This window comes from Alnus glutinosa, chromosome 2 (genome assembly GCF_958979055.1).
Source record: "Alnus glutinosa chromosome 2, dhAlnGlut1.1, whole genome shotgun sequence".
In the NCBI taxonomy this organism is placed as follows: Eukaryota; Viridiplantae; Streptophyta; class Magnoliopsida; order Fagales; family Betulaceae; genus Alnus; species Alnus glutinosa.
Genome location: NC_084887.1, coordinates 26684800 through 26702724, shown reverse-complemented (window position 1 = coordinate 26702724; position 17925 = coordinate 26684800).

The following is a 17925-nucleotide window of genomic DNA, read 5'->3' as shown; positions in this document are numbered from 1 at the left end:
CAAATTAAGCACTATAGTTCAATATAATGGAGAAAAAAAAATTGATATAAAAATTAATTTTATTCTCGATCTCACATCTTTCGAAATAGTCAAAATTGATAAAGAAATAATATTGTAAATGTAATAGTAAGAGTGGATAGATAAAAGAGAGAGTAAGATGTAAGTATTTTAGATATTGGGTAGTTAAAATAAAATTTATATATATAAAAATTAAAGCTAAATTGTTAAAAAAAAAAAAAAAAAAAAAAAAAAAAAAAAAAAATTGCTAAGCAGGATGTGTGGATGTTTTAAAAGGACATCCAAATAATTGCACTTTCGTTTTCAACATGGTCTTTATTCATTAATTCATCACGACACGTCTCACTTGTGGAAAAAGAATGTAAGTCCAAGTATCTTAATTAATTGGAAAATCAAGGCCTTAAAACAACTTTAGGATGGCTAGCTGGGAAATAATACAAAGGGATCGAGAAAAAATCAATCAGTTTAATTTTCTCTTTCGTCGTCCACTAAAATTCTATAGGGTTTAATTATGGAAGATATGACAAAAAGCTTTCTTTTTATCTTTTAGTTTCTTCCTTGTAGCAGAAGGAAGGTATCTTTTTATATAATTAAAATGAGACTTTTATTATGAGAAAGCAAGTATATATATTAGAGATGAAGAAAATCGTAAAAAATTAATACAATAAATATATATAGGTCCCCCAGACGTGGCACTAGCTAGAAACCATGCATATTTTGGCTTGCTGGCAGTGGCTCCTCATTACAAATAATGATTCCTCAGTGAAGTTCCTTTCAAAGAATTCACCTTCACCAATTAATTATGCAATATTGCCCTGACTGAAAAAAAGAAAAAAGAAAAAAAAAAAAGAAAAAGAAAATCAAAGTGATTGCATGCTCTCTGGGTGCCATACACATGGTTGAACATGGGACTTTTTGAAGCACTTTTTTGGCTGCATCAGATACTTTAAGGACAAAAGCATATATATATATATAACGAGAACAATCCACTTAATTGGGTGACTGGGACAACAATGTGAACACTTACCAGACAGGCTTGTATTGTAAGAGAAACAAGTAAAGAATCTTATTAATTAAGAAAGAAAATAGGCAAATCTAGCTAATTCGATCTATATAATTATTACCAAAAAGAAAAGGAAATTATTAAATGAAAATCAAAGGCTATGGAAGAAGATGTATATATTTAGTGTATGGACAAGGGGGAGTTGGGAAGGTCACATCAGATCGATGCATAGAGCACAAATTAGAGATCAAGTGGGCAGCATATGTATGCATAAGACTGAGAGAAGCCTGTGGATATTTCAAGGAATATCCCAATTGGTTACGACTCTAGCTAAAACATTTGTGACCATTCGACTACTCCAGATCTTTTCCGATATATATATATCCCTCTTTTTCTTTTTTATCTTCCTTCCTCACCGCCAAACTTCCCATGAAATATATGCCACTCGCACTTTCTGCAATTATTATAGCCACTTAATTAATTAATTGGGTTTCAATTTCATCATATATATATATATTACTTATTTTAGTCATTTTCAATATGCTCGATCGACTTGTGCCCCACCATTGATGCCGCTATCTGGGCCACTCAAATGATGTAAAGTGTAAACTCCGTCCCATTTCAATGGTTACCTGTTAAAAAAAAAAAATCAGTTTTTGGAAATATATTTTCTTCATAGTGCTACAGTTACCCCTTGGGATTTCAATTTTTAATTGTTGGAGATTTGTGAGGACTGCTCAATCAATATTAAAAATAATTAAAGCAAATATATAAATAATTACTGGCATTAATATATAGTCATCATTATCTCTAAGTTCGTAGATCATGGTCACACCAGGCCGGCCAGGAATGAAAGTTAAATTCAAGGTCACAAGAATATCATTAATTAGGAGTTAAAACAATGTTGCTCTAGATCACAAGGATATTTCTAGGAATTAATAAAAGGACCATTATTAATTTGATGCGTACACTTGCAACACTTGCAAAAGGACTAATTTGATGTATCTCCAATACACATAAAGGGATGACACTTTTAGCGAATATAATTAAAGAAAAATTAAAGGAAAAAAAAATAATAATAAAGTAAGATGCCACCAAATAAATGTATATAAGTAATGCTATGAACTATTTTTTTTTTTATTTTAAAATTAATACGACTTTTAAAATTATCATTGGATCACAATCATAAATTCAATTATAATTTTAAAAGACACATTAACTTTGAAGAATAAAAGTATAATCTTTAGCATAACTTTTATATATATACATGCATGTGTGAAAAAAGTTATCGGGTCTTTGCTGCTGCATGTATATATGATGGAGAATGCTATCTTCACGCTGAAGATTACTTGCAATCACCCATTAATAACCGATAATCTTTGGTGTTGATCATCAAGCATGCATTATTCACGAAAAGTAATATTATGGACCATTTTTTAATCATTTTAAAGTTGATATGCCTTTTAAAATTATCATTTGATTAAAATTTAATAGTGATCCATTCCAAGTCCAATAATAATTTTAAGAGCCACATCAATTAGAAAGGAAAAAATAAAATAAAATAAAGTCTCTAATTACTTATCGGCTAATCTTCCTCGGCTTGTTCAAATAATGAAGCCCTAATATTCCTTAATTAATTAATTAGCTCATAATCAGTATATATATATATATATGAATCTCTAATCGATAAACATAATAAATATATGTAACACGTCGATATATATGCATGCACGGTTGGCAGGTTGCCCACAAAATGCAGAATTCTCATCAATCAGTGCTTTTAGGCCACTATAAGGTATAAGAATCTAAGTTCATGGGTCATGACCAGGCCTGTTATTCCTCTCAGATCTCCTTAAAATATATCCTTAAAATATAGGTTGGATCTGCACCTTTTTTCTTTTCTTTTGCATGTCTTAAAGCCCATATATTTTTAAAATATGTCTTAAAATATAGGCCAATGATTCTTAAACAACTTTTATACAATTTTTGCACAATTCTAACTAATTTTTTTTTTTTTTTTTATATTCAACCATTAGATTTGTTTTTTACATGTGAGCCCCAAATATTCAATGGTTATTTTTTTAAAAAAAAATTGTTAAAGTTGTGTAAGAATTGTGCAAGAGTTATACAATAAATATTACTATATATATATTTATTTCTCATTTCTGTCATTTTGTGTACAAACAACATACCAAGTGTACGAATGAGCTTATTTGGCAAAGATATGTACAGAACAGAGTAGTGGGTTGTTAATTTTGAAATTAGTAAAAAATGATGATGTAATATAAAATAAAAATAATTTGTATAAAAAAAATAAAAAAGTTTTGTATTGTAGTGAATTTTTTTATTTGAATAGTAATAAAAAATTATTGATGTGATATAAAAAGTGAAAAAAAAAATAAGAATATTTTGATGTTGATTAGTAGTGAAAAATATAATAAAAAAAAGTACGAATAAATAGTAATAACATTATATATTGTTGCTTAACAAACAAGCCCATTTCAAGCACCTGCACAACATATATGATGGGAGTGGCACTGTTCCTTAATTGCCTTCACTTTATTCAGGAAATTTCAACCCTTAATCAGCCTATACTATGGATGTGACACAACTGGTCAGTCAGACCCCTCATGTAGAGGAATGGCATTAATTATTATTGGGAGCATGTTACAATCACTGGAGAACATATTCCTTTATTGATCAGTTTTTTTTTTTTTTTTTAGAGAGAAATTGACAGCACTGACAAAATATAGAGGTAACAGTCCCATCGATCACATCATTGAGCACCACATGTCTGAAGTGCTTTGAAGCTATGAGGGTGTTTGGCAAGCAAAAATAAATAAATAAATAAAAAACACGGAGCATGTTTGGTAAACAATTCTCACTCTTCCTTTATTTTTTTCACTTTCTCTAAATAAAAGTAAAATAAAAAATATTCTCTCTTTTTGTCAATTTTTATATCATATCAATAATTTTTTATTATTATTCAAATAAAAAAATTCATTACAAGACAAAATTTTTTCATTTTTCTATAAACTACTTTCAAACTTTTTTATGCTTTATTTCACATCAATCACTTTTTACTATTATTCAAACAAATATTCCACAATTACAACTATTTGCCAAACAAGCTCGATCATTTTCATCTTTTATTTTCACCTTTTTAAAAAATAATCGATTTTAAAATATTTCAACTTTTTTTTTTATTTTAATAGTTTTTTTTATTATTCTAATTAAAAAAATTCACTACAATACAAATTTTTTTTTTTTTTTCATTTTTTTATACAAATTCTTTCTACTTTATATCACATAAATCACTTCTTACTACTATTAAAAAAAAATTTAACTTAATACTCTTTATCAACACAACCATTATTTTTGTTTGGGAACAAAATTAAACAAAAAAAAAAAAATGCTTTTAGAAACAGAAAACTACCAAAAATGACTTTTTTATTTTTATATTGCCCTTTGATATCAAAATAGTTAACATGATTTATTTAAAAAAAAAAAAAAAACAATTGAAACGGTTAACTTCATAATTAACTTTAAGTCGAATTATGTAGCTGATGTCCAATATTTTGTATTTTTGGTGTCTTCAAATATTTTTTGCAATATATGGTGCATTCACATGTTGGATCAAGATGATTGGTGCTTTCAAATACTGTCCCTTAAAAATATCCTTCAATATGGGCGCCTTCAAATAAATTTAATAATGTTGGTGCCTCCATAAATTTTCATTATATAACATCAATCAGAGCAAAAATAAAAAATTTTAAAAAAAAAAAAAAAAAAAAAAAAAAAAAAAAAATTGCCTAATGGACCTTTTTAAAGTACGATGTAGAAAACAAGCATATCTACTATCAACCCCTATTTGACACATGGCATTTAACTCTCGTTCCAACGAAGCTTTCCAATTCCTAATTATTTCCTAAATCTTAACTTATATAGACTTTCAACCCTAATTTCGTCTAACGCTTATGAGCCCCATTGCTTAATCTAATTAGGGTAATATTGCATTTAAGATACTAAATTGATATAACTTTTGCTATAAGTATCAAAATTGCATATATGACCTAAATTCGGAAATCTCTTTTCAGCATGTACATCGTGGCCACCTAATTACGTACGCTTAATGAGCGCTTTTTTTTTTTTTGGACACAAATCCACATTTTTTCTCCTCCAAACACTATTGTGTAAGTTAACTGTTTTGCTATTTTAATTTAGGAAATATTTGTTTCATTTCAATTTACCTTCAATCTTAAGCTCCAACTTATTATCATACGGCTTTTTTTATAAGACTTTATGAAGCTATTTAATAACCAAAATACATGATTTTGTAAGATGAGAGTTTTATAACCTAAAAATTACTTAAGTTTATGTTTACAAAATATGTTTCTCTTTTTGTATAAAATACTTATAAAAAAAAAAAATATATTGAAAACTTCATAATGACCCTTTAATAATGTTCTTCATGGAAATGACCAAGGATCTTATGCCAAAAGTCCAAAGTTGTATAATGACGTGAAAAGTGATTTTAAAAAAAGAGTAGTGAGTATGGATTTTAGATTAGGTCATAATCTTTTATAACCAAAAAGTCTTATAGTATGGTTCTTTTGTGTGATAAAATATTTTTAAACATTAACACTTAAAGTGATGTTAAAACTATTTTAAGAAAATATGTTATTTCTCATATGTGGCATCAAGAAAGACTTTGATTTAAATCTGAAAAAATAAAAAATAAAAATAATTATAATTATTTCCTTGGCATGTTTGAGGGGTGTTTGATCCAAAAACTTATTAAGTAAATAGTTTTATATGTGTTTTGGGCCAATGGGCCAAGTAGGCTAAATGAAGAGCATTAGTTTAGACCCATTTAGTGAGTTATGGGCTTTAGTACTTAACCTAGTTAAGAGGATGTCTAAATGGGCAACTCTTGACCCAAGCTCCCAAAAAAACAATTTTGAAATTCTTTTCAAATAAAAAGATTTATAAATTTTTTAAGTGAAATTTCAAAACTAACCCCACTTGGGTTCCTTTATTCAAACACAAAAATATTAATTAAATAAGTGAGATTAAAATGAAATATAGTTGTGAAAATAATAACTTAATTTTGGACCTAGTCAAAAAAAAAAAAAAAAAAAGAAAGAAAGAAAGAAGAAGAAGAATAAGAAAGGAAAATAAAATATTTTTTAATAAGAGGAAAGGTTAGGAAGGTTGTGTAAAGAATTGCGGACTCCTAATTAGGGTTTTTGAGTATCTAGTCCTGGACTAACCTAGATGAACCTTATTGTTCAGGTCTTAACATATCATCGCCTACCTTTACCATAATAGCGAGATAAGTGGTACTTCTTACCCATTCCAAATGTATTTCAATTCTAAGGATTATCACTTTCGTATTATACATGTTATGATAGATTACTTTGAAAGTTTAATTACCCTGTAAAGTAATGTTTCATTATTATCTTAAATATTTTAATGACATGTACCTGTTATAGCATTTATCACAATTTGTCAGTGCTTTATGTTTCATTTTTAAATGTCATCATATGATTTAAAAGCTCATGGCATTAGAATGACTTAAAGGCTCATGGCATCAGAATGATTTATAACTAAATTGTCACTCAAAAATGGATACAAATGTTCAGCATCCAAATGATGATTTCAAATGAATAAAGTTTTTATTTTAGTAATTTTTTCCAAATGAATAAAAGTTTTCAATTATGGATAATTTATAAATAAGAAAGGTTTTCATTTAAGGAAACTTTTTCAATGAATAAAGTTTTACGTAAAGAATTGGTACCCTTTTCACATGCTAATTTATATGATTATTGAAAGTTTAAAGAAGTAAAGAATAAGCATGTATAAGGTAGAATTGCATTTTATAAATGAAGGTTTTAAGACGTTTGGTCTAAGGAAAAGTTAATAGTATGATACCAGACTAGGATGGAGTACACCACACTGAAGCTACGGTTACATGAAGGGGTGACCATCATTAAGTTGCCATGTTGAGTGCACCAAGAAGTTAATCAGCTGGCTAGGGCATATCCGCGGGCACGGTGTTGCCTGGTCCTCGAAGGTTGGATTGCACAATCTCATGTATACGGTGCGTAATTGTATGCAAGGTCATACAGGTAAAACTACAAAGGATATGATGTTTAAATTATTAAGAAGTTTACATCTTATTTCAATGTTACATGTTTTTCTTATGACGACTACTTTTTACTTATGTTGCTATTTGTCTCCCTTCAACCAACCATTTTAATTCGGTTGAGAAATATTACTTACTGAGCCTTTCATTCACCCCTTACTTTCTCCCACTTTTCAGGTTGAGGCAGATGTGTAGATGGCCGGAATGCTTAGGCTTTTAGGGATCATCATATCATTCATTATGTTATTTTTATTGCATTTATATTATGTCAAACTATGTTTTATGTTAGTAAGTGCATAAAAAAAAAATATGATCACTTAATTTATTAAGTCGTGTTATTATGTACCCTTTATATCAAGAATTTATGCTTTTGGTTAAGGCATTTCATTTAATTTGCAGATACTTTCGTCATATGAGCCTAGATATTTGAGAAATGTAAATGACAAATAAAAGCAACTTTGGCACTTCAAGCGGGCCAATTTTGGCCACCTCTAGCTCACAGCTTTATACGCAAATACTTTGATATATCTCATTACAATACTACAAGCTTAAATACAATACTGAATGCTAAAAAAATAACTACCTACCTCCTACAACATAGGATAACTTATACGGTTGAGACCCACAAACACTTAACTTCCCCTAAGACAACTACCCACCAGCAATAATTACCCATAAACAAGCAACCTTAATTATGTAACTTATAACTACTAAAAACGTTAATTCTAAAACTACCAACTAAATACATTAATCATCATTAGGCCCATTACACGTGGGTCATGTGAAGGACAGTTCATTTATTCAGCAATGGGTAAGTAGAGTAAGTGTATCGCATATATGGTGTTAGCACGTGGTCTGGTGGTTACCATATATTTATGCCTTGGGGACCATATATGATTGATGTAATGGGTTATGGGTTGACCGTTATCATCACACTTTGTATTTTTTTTTTTTTTTTTGTAAGTACAATCAGAAACAACGAAAAAACAAAATCAAGGAACGAAGAAAGAAACAGAAGATTTCTTTCCTAAACATGGCGGAAAAGAAATCGGGAAACAGGATGGAGAGAGAATGCAGCTAGACGAGAATCTAGTTGCGGCCCAGGATGCCACATGATGGGCACAGAAGTTTGCAATTCGGTTGATATGACTAGCTGACCAGCTAGTCGAGGATGGGATGGTTGAGAAGAAATCCGAAATAACTGAAGAGATTCGCCAATCCTGTGTGATAGAAGGATTGTTAATGGCAAGAGTTACCATAAGAGAATCACCTTCAAAGATAACTGTTGGGAGCTTGAGGGACAGGGACAGTTGAGCTGCAAGAAGAGCCGCAGAGGCCTCACCATAAATAGCAGTACAAGGGGGGCTAACTTGAACCAAACAATGAATAATCGAGCCTTTTGAATCTCGACAAACGGCCGATTGAGTTGAAAAAGTATCCCTAATGGCAGTATCAAAATTAATCTTGAAAGAAGATGCCAATGGTCGTTTCCACCCAGGAAAAGGTGTGACCTGTAATTTCCAAGCCCCATAATGTTCATTGGAGAGACGATTGATCTTGACAGACAGAGCCATGGCATTGGGAATTAAATTCTCATGATGAGCTTTGTTCCTAGCAAACCAAATTTGGTCACAGGCAACAGCTGCAAAGATTTGGAAAAAGTGAGAATCAGATGCCGGAATACCAATTTTATGAGGATGAAGAATAAAATATAACCACTCAGCCATAGAAGAGATACGCAGAGCTAGAATATCCAATGGCCATAAAGAATTTCGCCAGACCACCCTAGCAATGGGGCAAGACAAAAACAGGTGAACCAGAGAATCTGTGGAAGAAGAACATAGGGAGCATGTTGAATCAGAGCTAGACTGAGTCCAAATAGCCGAAAAAATACGTTCCTTTGTGGGAAGAATATTCCAAACCATTTTCCAGAGAAAGAGGCGAAGCCTGTGATTTATTTTTAACTTCCAAAGAAGTTTCCAATTGACTTGAGATAAAGGGGAAACAACCGAAGTCCTTTGAGATGTATAGAATCGATGGGCTGACTTAGTAGAGAACACACCCGTCAAAGAAGGAGACCAAAGAATTGAATCATTATCAAACCGTATCCTGATCTTCAGAATCTCAGAAATAGAAGCCTGATAAAAAAGGAATTCCAACAAAGGCAAATTCCAAGTCCCTGTAGAAGAAGAAACTAAATCCAATATTGCAAGAGGAAAATTTGCTTGTAAACACTCAACCCGAGGGGTAGGCCGGAAATTAGGCAACGTGGGAATCCACGGGGCAAACCAAATAGCAAGTGAACTTAACGGATGAGGAATATAGCAAGCTCCAGATTTCAGAAAAGGAGCAATGGTTTTGATACCATTCCAAATAAAAGACCCCTGTGGAAGAGGGCTAGAAAGCAAATCCCCATATTTGAAATATTTATTCTTGAATAAAGAAACTCAAAGACAATCACTAATCAAAAGTAACTTCCAACCCAACTTGGAAATAAGAGAATTATTAACATCCTTCATAAGATGAAAGCCCAAGCCACCCTGATCTTTAGGTAAACAAATAGAATTCCAGGATTTGAGAGATAAATTATGGGATTTGTCTTTTGGAAAACCCCACCAGAAATTTTTAAAAGCCATGTCCAGACGATGACATAACTCATCTGGAATCAAAAAGGAGCTCATAGCATAGGAAGGGATAGAAGAAGCCACAACCTTAATGAGAACAGATTTCCCAGCTTGGGAGAGAGTCTTCGAACGCCAGCCCTCAATTTTCCCCTTAACTTTATCAAGGATATCGGAAAAAGCAGATTTCTTAGATCGACCAATAAGCATAGGAAGACCCAGATGCTAAGCTGAAACTGGTGTGATTGCAAAAAGAAGAAATCCCTGAATACCTGAGATAGTAGAAGCTGTAGTATTCTTACTAAAGAGAATATTAGACTTAGAAATATTGATATATTGTCCTGACCAAAGGCTATATTTATCCAAACAAACTTTAATCCTGGAAGCTTCAGAAGATGTTGCTGAGGTAAAAATAACCAAGTCATCAGCAAAGAGCAGATGATTAATGGCCAAATTGTCCCGAGAAACACTGAAACCCTTCAAACGGTGATGAAGTAAACGAGATAAAGCCTCAGTACCAATGATGAAAAGAAAAGGAGACAGAGGATCACCTTGACGCAAACCTCGAGAAGGTCTGAAATGGCCAAAAGGACTACCATTTAATAACACCAAGAAAGAAGTTGTTGTAATACAGAGACGAATCCAGTTGATCCATTTGTCATTGAAACCCAAAGTATGAAGAATAGAAAGAATGAAACTCCATTCCATTCGGTCAAATGCCTTTTCCATATCAATATTAACCACCATAAGACCACCATTACCCCTCTTTGATTTGAGAGTATGAAGCATTTCATGTGCCAAAATAGAATTATCCTGGATATGTCGCCCGGGAACAAAGGCTGTCTGAAAATGTGAAATAAATTTAGATAAAAGAGGCTTTAACCTATTAGCAAGCAATTTTGAAATGATCTTGTAGATAATATTGCATAAACTAATAGGCCGATAATGATGGACAGAGGATGCACCCAAACGTTTTGGAATCAAAGCTATAAACGTATGATTTTGTTCCCTCAACAAATGGTTATTTTGGAAAAAATTCCCAATAGCCAGAAGAACAGTGTTTTTGATATAATCCCAATATTTGACATAAAACAGAGCAGTAAAACCATCAGGACCAGGGGCTTTGGTACGCCCTAAACTCTTTAATGAAGCAAATATCTCAGATTCCGTAGGCAAAGAACCTAGGAGAAAATTATCCTCATCCGAGATAATCGGATCAAATAGACTCAATAACTCCTCATTGGGTGAAGGATGTGAGGAAGTAAAAAGTAATTTAAATTAGTAATAAAACAATCCCCTATAGCTGAACGGTCCGAAAGCCAACCTCCCTGAGGAGATTGCAAAAGACTAATAGAATTCCGTCTCCGCCGAATCAAAGTACTAGTATGAAAAAACCTGGTATTAAGATCTGTGGTAGTGAGCCATAATTCTCTAGATTTTTGCTTCCAGAGAGATTCCTCCTGTTGAAGATAAATATCTAGCAGATTCTGGAGATGAAGTTCCAAAGCAAGATTAGAATCAATAGGAGGGGCCTGTTGAGCAGTATCAAGGAGAGCAAGAGTATTATCCACCTTAGTTTTAATATCACCAAAATAAAGCTTATTCTATTGCTTAATAGCAGATTTGGTGAGTTTCAACTTTTTTGCCGAACAATAAGAGGGAGATCCTATAATAAGAGAAGACCAAGCCTCCTCAACCACAATACCACAAGTCAGATCACGAGTCCAAAATTCTTCAAACCTAAAAGGCCTAGGTAACGAAGGGAGAGGAATAGACGTGTCCAATAGCAAGGGGTTATGATCCGAATTATGGGCAGGCAGATGGGTAATAGAATAGTTTGGGAAAAAATGTATCCATTGATTATTAGCAATACTCCTATCCAGACGTTTCTTTATTAAATCAAAACCTTGTCGGTGATTAGACCAAGTAAAAGGATTGCCCGAGAAACCCAAATCCACCATACCAAAAGAATCCATAAATTCATTTATGGGATTAAATGAGAAATAGTCAAAAGGACGTCCACCCAATTTATCATCAGAAGATGAAATAGTATTAAAATCACCCATACAAATCCAAGGAACAGAATAAGTATTACCAAAATCTGCCAAAGCCATCCAAAAATCTAAGTCAGTTTTCTTATACGGGGGGCCATAGACAAAAGAGAACAAGCATTTCACAGTGGGATCAACAGAATAGTAACAAACAGAGATAATATTACTAGAAACACACACACTGACAAAGTTAATGTCATTCTTCCAAGCCAAAAGAAGACCGCCTTTAGAACCGGAAGGCGGAGCCTAGAGCATATTTACAAAACCCAGTTGATTCAAAATAGGGCTAGCTAAGTGAGAAGCTGTTTTTGTTTCTGTCAAAAAAATAACATCAGGATTATGCTTCCTGATAATAGCCCTTAGACTCCGAACTGTAGAGGACTGAGCTAAACCCCTACAGTTCCAAGAGATTGTAATCATGGTGCTGGAGGGGGCCTGGCAGAGCCAGCCGCCTCAAAAGATGCTAAAGATGATACAGCCACATGAGCATCAACATGGGAGACTTCATCCACAAGAACCAGCTGGGTAACACTGCGAGTTTTCCTAGCTGCCTTGTGAAACTGTTTTCCTGCTGAAGAGGACAGGAGCTCCAGAGAAGCAGCCAACAGGGGATCCTTCGAACCAGGAGAAGAAGCTGCAAGAGAGAGTTCCTGAGTAGTCCTTGGAATGACCGGAGCTGGTGGAGAATTCCGCAGTGAAGACAGGGACTGAGCAGCAAGTAACATACGGTCTCGAATACCAAGAGCAGAAGACTGCTTCTTGGAAGGAGGGGAAAATAAATCCGAGACCTCCGAGACAGCAACCCGCTTCTGACCCAGCATGGGACGCAACTCCGAAAGAGGAGTTGGATAGACCTCAGCCACCGGAGCTCTGCCCCTAACCACCGAGACTTGTGTTTTTGGCATATAAGGATGATGGCGAGCAGACTGACGAGGAAAGGGGGATGTCTTTGTAGGAGGTGGCTTGGTGGGGGAATAAACTGGAGGAGAATTGTATGAGGGAGGGCTGGAATGGACTTGAAATGGAGGAGGCGGTAAAGTGACAATTGGTTGAGTGTAGAGATGGGAAATATCTAGAAGAGAAGTTTGAGGATAAACAGGCATATAAGGGGGCACAGGGAATGGTAAAGAAAGAGGAAGAGATCTTACTTGGTGCTGAGAAGAGACTGAGACAGGCAGCGGGGAGCCAAATAGCATAAGATCCGTGGTGGCTGGAGGCAGACCAGAGTAGAAGTGAAGAGCTGAAGGGCCAAACACAGTTAAACCCGAAGAAGATTGGCTCAACACGCCTGTAATTTGCTGGGCAAGGTGAATATGCCCAGTGTTATGCTGATCATGTGGTCCATACACAGTAGGCCCAGAAGAGACGGGGCCCAAATCAAAGAGAGGATCAGACTGGCCCACAACCATCGGGTCAGAAGAGACCAAAGGGGGAGATATTTTTTCTTTCCCTTTGGACGACTGATAAGGTTGGGCGTACGACAACGTGGCAGCTCCCTATCCATAGAAGTAAGAAGAACGTGCAGAGGGATGAAGCCTGGTTACTGGAGGCAGAGGAACATCTGTCCCACGCCTCAATGGAACTGAAGACGAAGGGATGGTGGGAGGAGCAGCTGAGGCAGAAGCAGCACCATGTAAGTAAAGAACAGAACCCGAAGCCCCAGCTAGGGGTGGGCAAATTATCCGATTACCGACTACCGAAAATTCGCCGACCGCTACTGAACCGACTTTGACCGCCTACCGCCTACCGAAAAAAAAAAATCGAAAATCGAAATTAAATTTATTTCCGAATACATTATCGGTCGGTAATCGAAAAAAAAATAAAATTCCGTCGGTTACCGACCGACCGACAGTTCATATAAATGATATAATTGAACTAAATTTTTTTTCACTGCTGTTCTCTTTTAGTCTAAAACCCAGACGCCCAGTGCCCATTTCCCACGAGGCCACGACGTCATTTTTCTATATACTAAAACCCACTACCCAGTACCCACCACGACGTCGTTTTTCAAACTCTCACTAGTATATATTCATATTTTTGTGCAAAACCCTAGAATCTCATTTCTCAAGTCTCAAGTTCTCAACCCATCCCTTCTGCTGCCTCAAAAAAAAAAACCCTAGAATCACTCCCAGCCTCCTGTCTGCCCACGCCCACGCCTAGCCGCCACTCACGAGTCACGACTTACGCCCACCTGCTGCCCGCCTGCCCTGCTCATCTGGCCACGACCAACGCCCAGCCCGCCAGCCGCCCGTCTTTCTCTCTCTCTCGCCTCAGATGATGCAGTGGCCGATGAGGATCTAGAGCGTCTCTCTCACTCTCGTCTTCAACTGAATCGAGCCATTGGTTAAACCATTCCCACTCCTTTTTTCTTTGATTTATTCATTTTCGGCGGATTTGGGTTATTGAGTTTGTTCACTTTGTTGGAATTTTATGCTGTAAATCTGTAATCTTGTAACCTTGTTGAATGAATGGTGAATCTGTAATCTGTAATCTTTGTTCACTTTGTTGGAATTTTAGGCTGTAAATATGTAATCTTACCGATTTATCCGACTGCCCTTCACCGATTTTTTCGATTATTTCGAATTATTCGAAAATGTCGAAAAATTTCCTTCTCGGAATAAAGTCGGGTAATTCCCCGACTTTACCCGACTATTTCGGTCGGAAGTCGGTGAAGGGGTTTCCGACACCGACTTACCCGATACCCACCCCTAGCCCCAGCAGAAGATGGCAGAGGCAGAATGGAACATCCACTAGAAACCGAAGCAGGGGAAGTCGAAACCAATTTCCGAGACTTTGGGTACACATAACCACGAAGAGAAGTAGTGTAACGTTCAGGATCAACCAAATGAGGAGGAGCAGCACAATAAGTTTTACGGTGACCAATACAACCACATAACACGCAATAGTCACCCAATCTCTCATACAGAAGTTTAATCCAAAGTGCAGAAAGGCCACTGTGGGGAAGATAAAAACCCGGAACCAGAGGCAAAGAAACATCAATAACCAGGCGAAATCGAAGATGATGATGATTGATGATACCCGATCTATCACCATCTTCAACAGTCAGAACCTCAAGACCAAACAGTTTGCCAATCTTAATGGCGTTCACAGCCAGCATATTTTCAAGAGGAAGACCATGCACTTGCACCCAAAAAGCACAAGAAGAGAGATCAACCTCTTCAAAGGCAAGCTCAGGGGGCCATGGTTTAACAACAAGCAGAGCACCCTTAATATTATAAGGACCGTTATCCATTATTTCTTTAATCAAACGATGCTTAAAAGCTTTGAAAAGAAAACGATCTCCAGGATGTAAATCCACCTCAAAAGGCAAAGCAAAACGCCAAGAGACATTAAGAATATCACGAACCCAAACAAGAGAGGGGGGATTTGGAGAAACCAACCTGCCCAGTAAACGGAAAGAGTTATCAAAAGGGAGAGGCGCCGATTCCAAAGGACAAGGATCATCACAGTTGAGTGCTTGAGTTTCCTGAATAAGCGCCTGGAGATTGATCAATGGTTGGTCCATGTTGCGGGAAAAGAGCAATAAGTAGAAAAAGCCAAAGTGGGAGATAAGAGAAAGAGAGGAAAAAAGAAATGAAGCTAATAGAAACAAAGAAGGACAGATTCTGTGAAATTGACAGGTGAAAGTGGGATGGGAAACTGTGTAAGAACAGGTGTAAGAGCCAGATAGAGCAAAAAGGATGAGGAAACCTTTCCCTCGTTAGAGAGAAGGCAGAGTCTCTCTCTTTAGAGACATTTCGGTTCCTTACATCAGAAAAATCACACTTTGTATTTAAGTTCAGGCAAGACAGTTAGGAGATCTCATGCTGCCGTGTACTGAAGGAGGAGTTACTCTCAAAGTGCCCAAATTGTTACTTTTATTATTATTTCTTTACAAATCTCACCACGCCCATAATATCATCATGGTTTTGTTAAACGCAGTGGTAAGCACTGCCCCGACACCTGGGATTAATAGGGTTTGTGTTTAATGGGTCGACAAACTAAAATGTCTTGAGTACTCTTGACTAACCCAATATCCTCTAAGAAAAAGAAAAATTGTCCTTTTTAATAGTAGCCCGGAATCTCACTCTCTAGATTTCACATGCATTAGGTTCGAACATATTCACCGTCGGGTGGTCCTTGTCTGACCTGTCCGGCCAAAAGCTCTATAGAACCAATCCGTCAAGTCCAGTCTCAATATCGGGCCGCAGGAAATACTTGCAAATTTATGTGAAATCCGAACAACTTAATAATAGGAGATCCGGTCCGCTTTGGCTTTAGGGATAATTAATCTTACCCGACAGTTTTCAAGATAGTTTTAAGATTCAATCACCGTGATCCACACAAGTGAAGTGACAAGTCCCGATCAAAGCAAAACAAACACGCTCTATGTATATATATATCACTGTCAGGTTTAGCTTTGGTAGTAATCAAATTAGGAGAATTTGGGTTGTCTTTGAACGTCATCCAAGCATGGTGATAGGTGACAAGAGATGAGTCGACGGTGACAAGCACGTGAACGGCCTGCCTGAGCATGCGCAAAATATTATATGCTTTGGAGCTTAATTAGTTTTGAAATCAAGTGGTTAATCATTGAGCTTTAACTTTTGTATGTGCTCGTCTTGATCAAGGCCTAATTAACGAGGTCACCAAACCAACGTCACGGCTGATGCTTTCATTGGTCTTATCAAGTTGCATATTCTTAATTTGTTAAGCTAAAATAATTAATTAGTCTTAATCATGGTAAGAATTGTTGGGTCTAGGCTAATTTGTTTTGAACATTAATATATAACTTAAACCTATCAACATGCAACGAAAAAAAATTCTTAATCTTAAAGTTTTATATACCAAGTTGATCTTAATTAAAGTTGGGTTAACAATGGGTGGATCATACCAATGAATTGACGTTGACAACAAGAATTTTTTTTTTCCATCACCCTATCATGAATAGAGTTTATCTCCAAATTAGTAAGAACAAATTTATTCAATTCAGTTTATCAAATTGACATTAATATTTAAACATGTGATGCTCTATTAAAAAATAGAGCATAATAATCAAGACTTTTTAGAATATGCTTTTCACTTTCTGATGTGATGTTACATAAATGTAAAAGAGATTATTTTCAATTATTTGTTAATTTTTTTTGTTTTTTTTTTTTAAAGACATATTTTAATTTAATATACTGGGGTAGATGAAACTTCAATTTAGTTAGGATGAAAACTCTAATTCATTTTTAGTTCAATATGAGAGAAAAAAACGAATAAAAAAGCAAGGAGAGGAAAGAACAATAATAATTATATCCACTTGAATTTTTTAGGTGTACTTTTAAAAATAAACAAATTTTTCTTTTAAATTAGGTCGAAAAAAAAACTTTTAATTTTATTTATTAAATTAACATTTATTATTAAAACATGTAATTTTTAATAGAGCATATAATTTTTATATGTACTTTTAAGTTTAATAGACCGAAGTTGATGAATTTTCTCAATCTTCGATTTAGCGGAGGAAAACTTTATTCTTGAAAATTTCTCTTTAAGAAATAACAGAAAAACTAAAGTCCGGCGGTGATTGTAATTAAGATAGGCGGCTTTCTTTCTATGTGGTCCTTTCTAAATCTGGAAGTAATCTGAAAAAAATACGAAATAAATCCGAGTAATAAAAATATACAAGTTAGAGGGAAAAACAGGAACAAATAGAGGAGAGCGAAAAAGAAGAAGAAAAGAAAAGAAAAAAATAGAAATATTTTTTATACAGCTTATATATAAGATTAACATATATCCCTTCGTATGTGAGAAATACATACTGTTTTAATAACAAATACTTCTCACATGCTTTTTTAACAGTGGCGGATTTAGCCTTGTATATATGGGCGGGAGGAAAAATTAAAAAAATCAAAAAATTTATGGGTAAAATTTTTAATTTTTTTTTGAGAAAAATTTTGAGGTTAGAGGGGCGTGAGCGTAAGTCCACCCCTACTTTTTAATAGTATTAATAAAGAAAATATAGCATATGTTTAAAAGATACATATATAAAACATGCATATCACTCTTATACGTGTACGGAATTTTAAATGGACAAGTTTA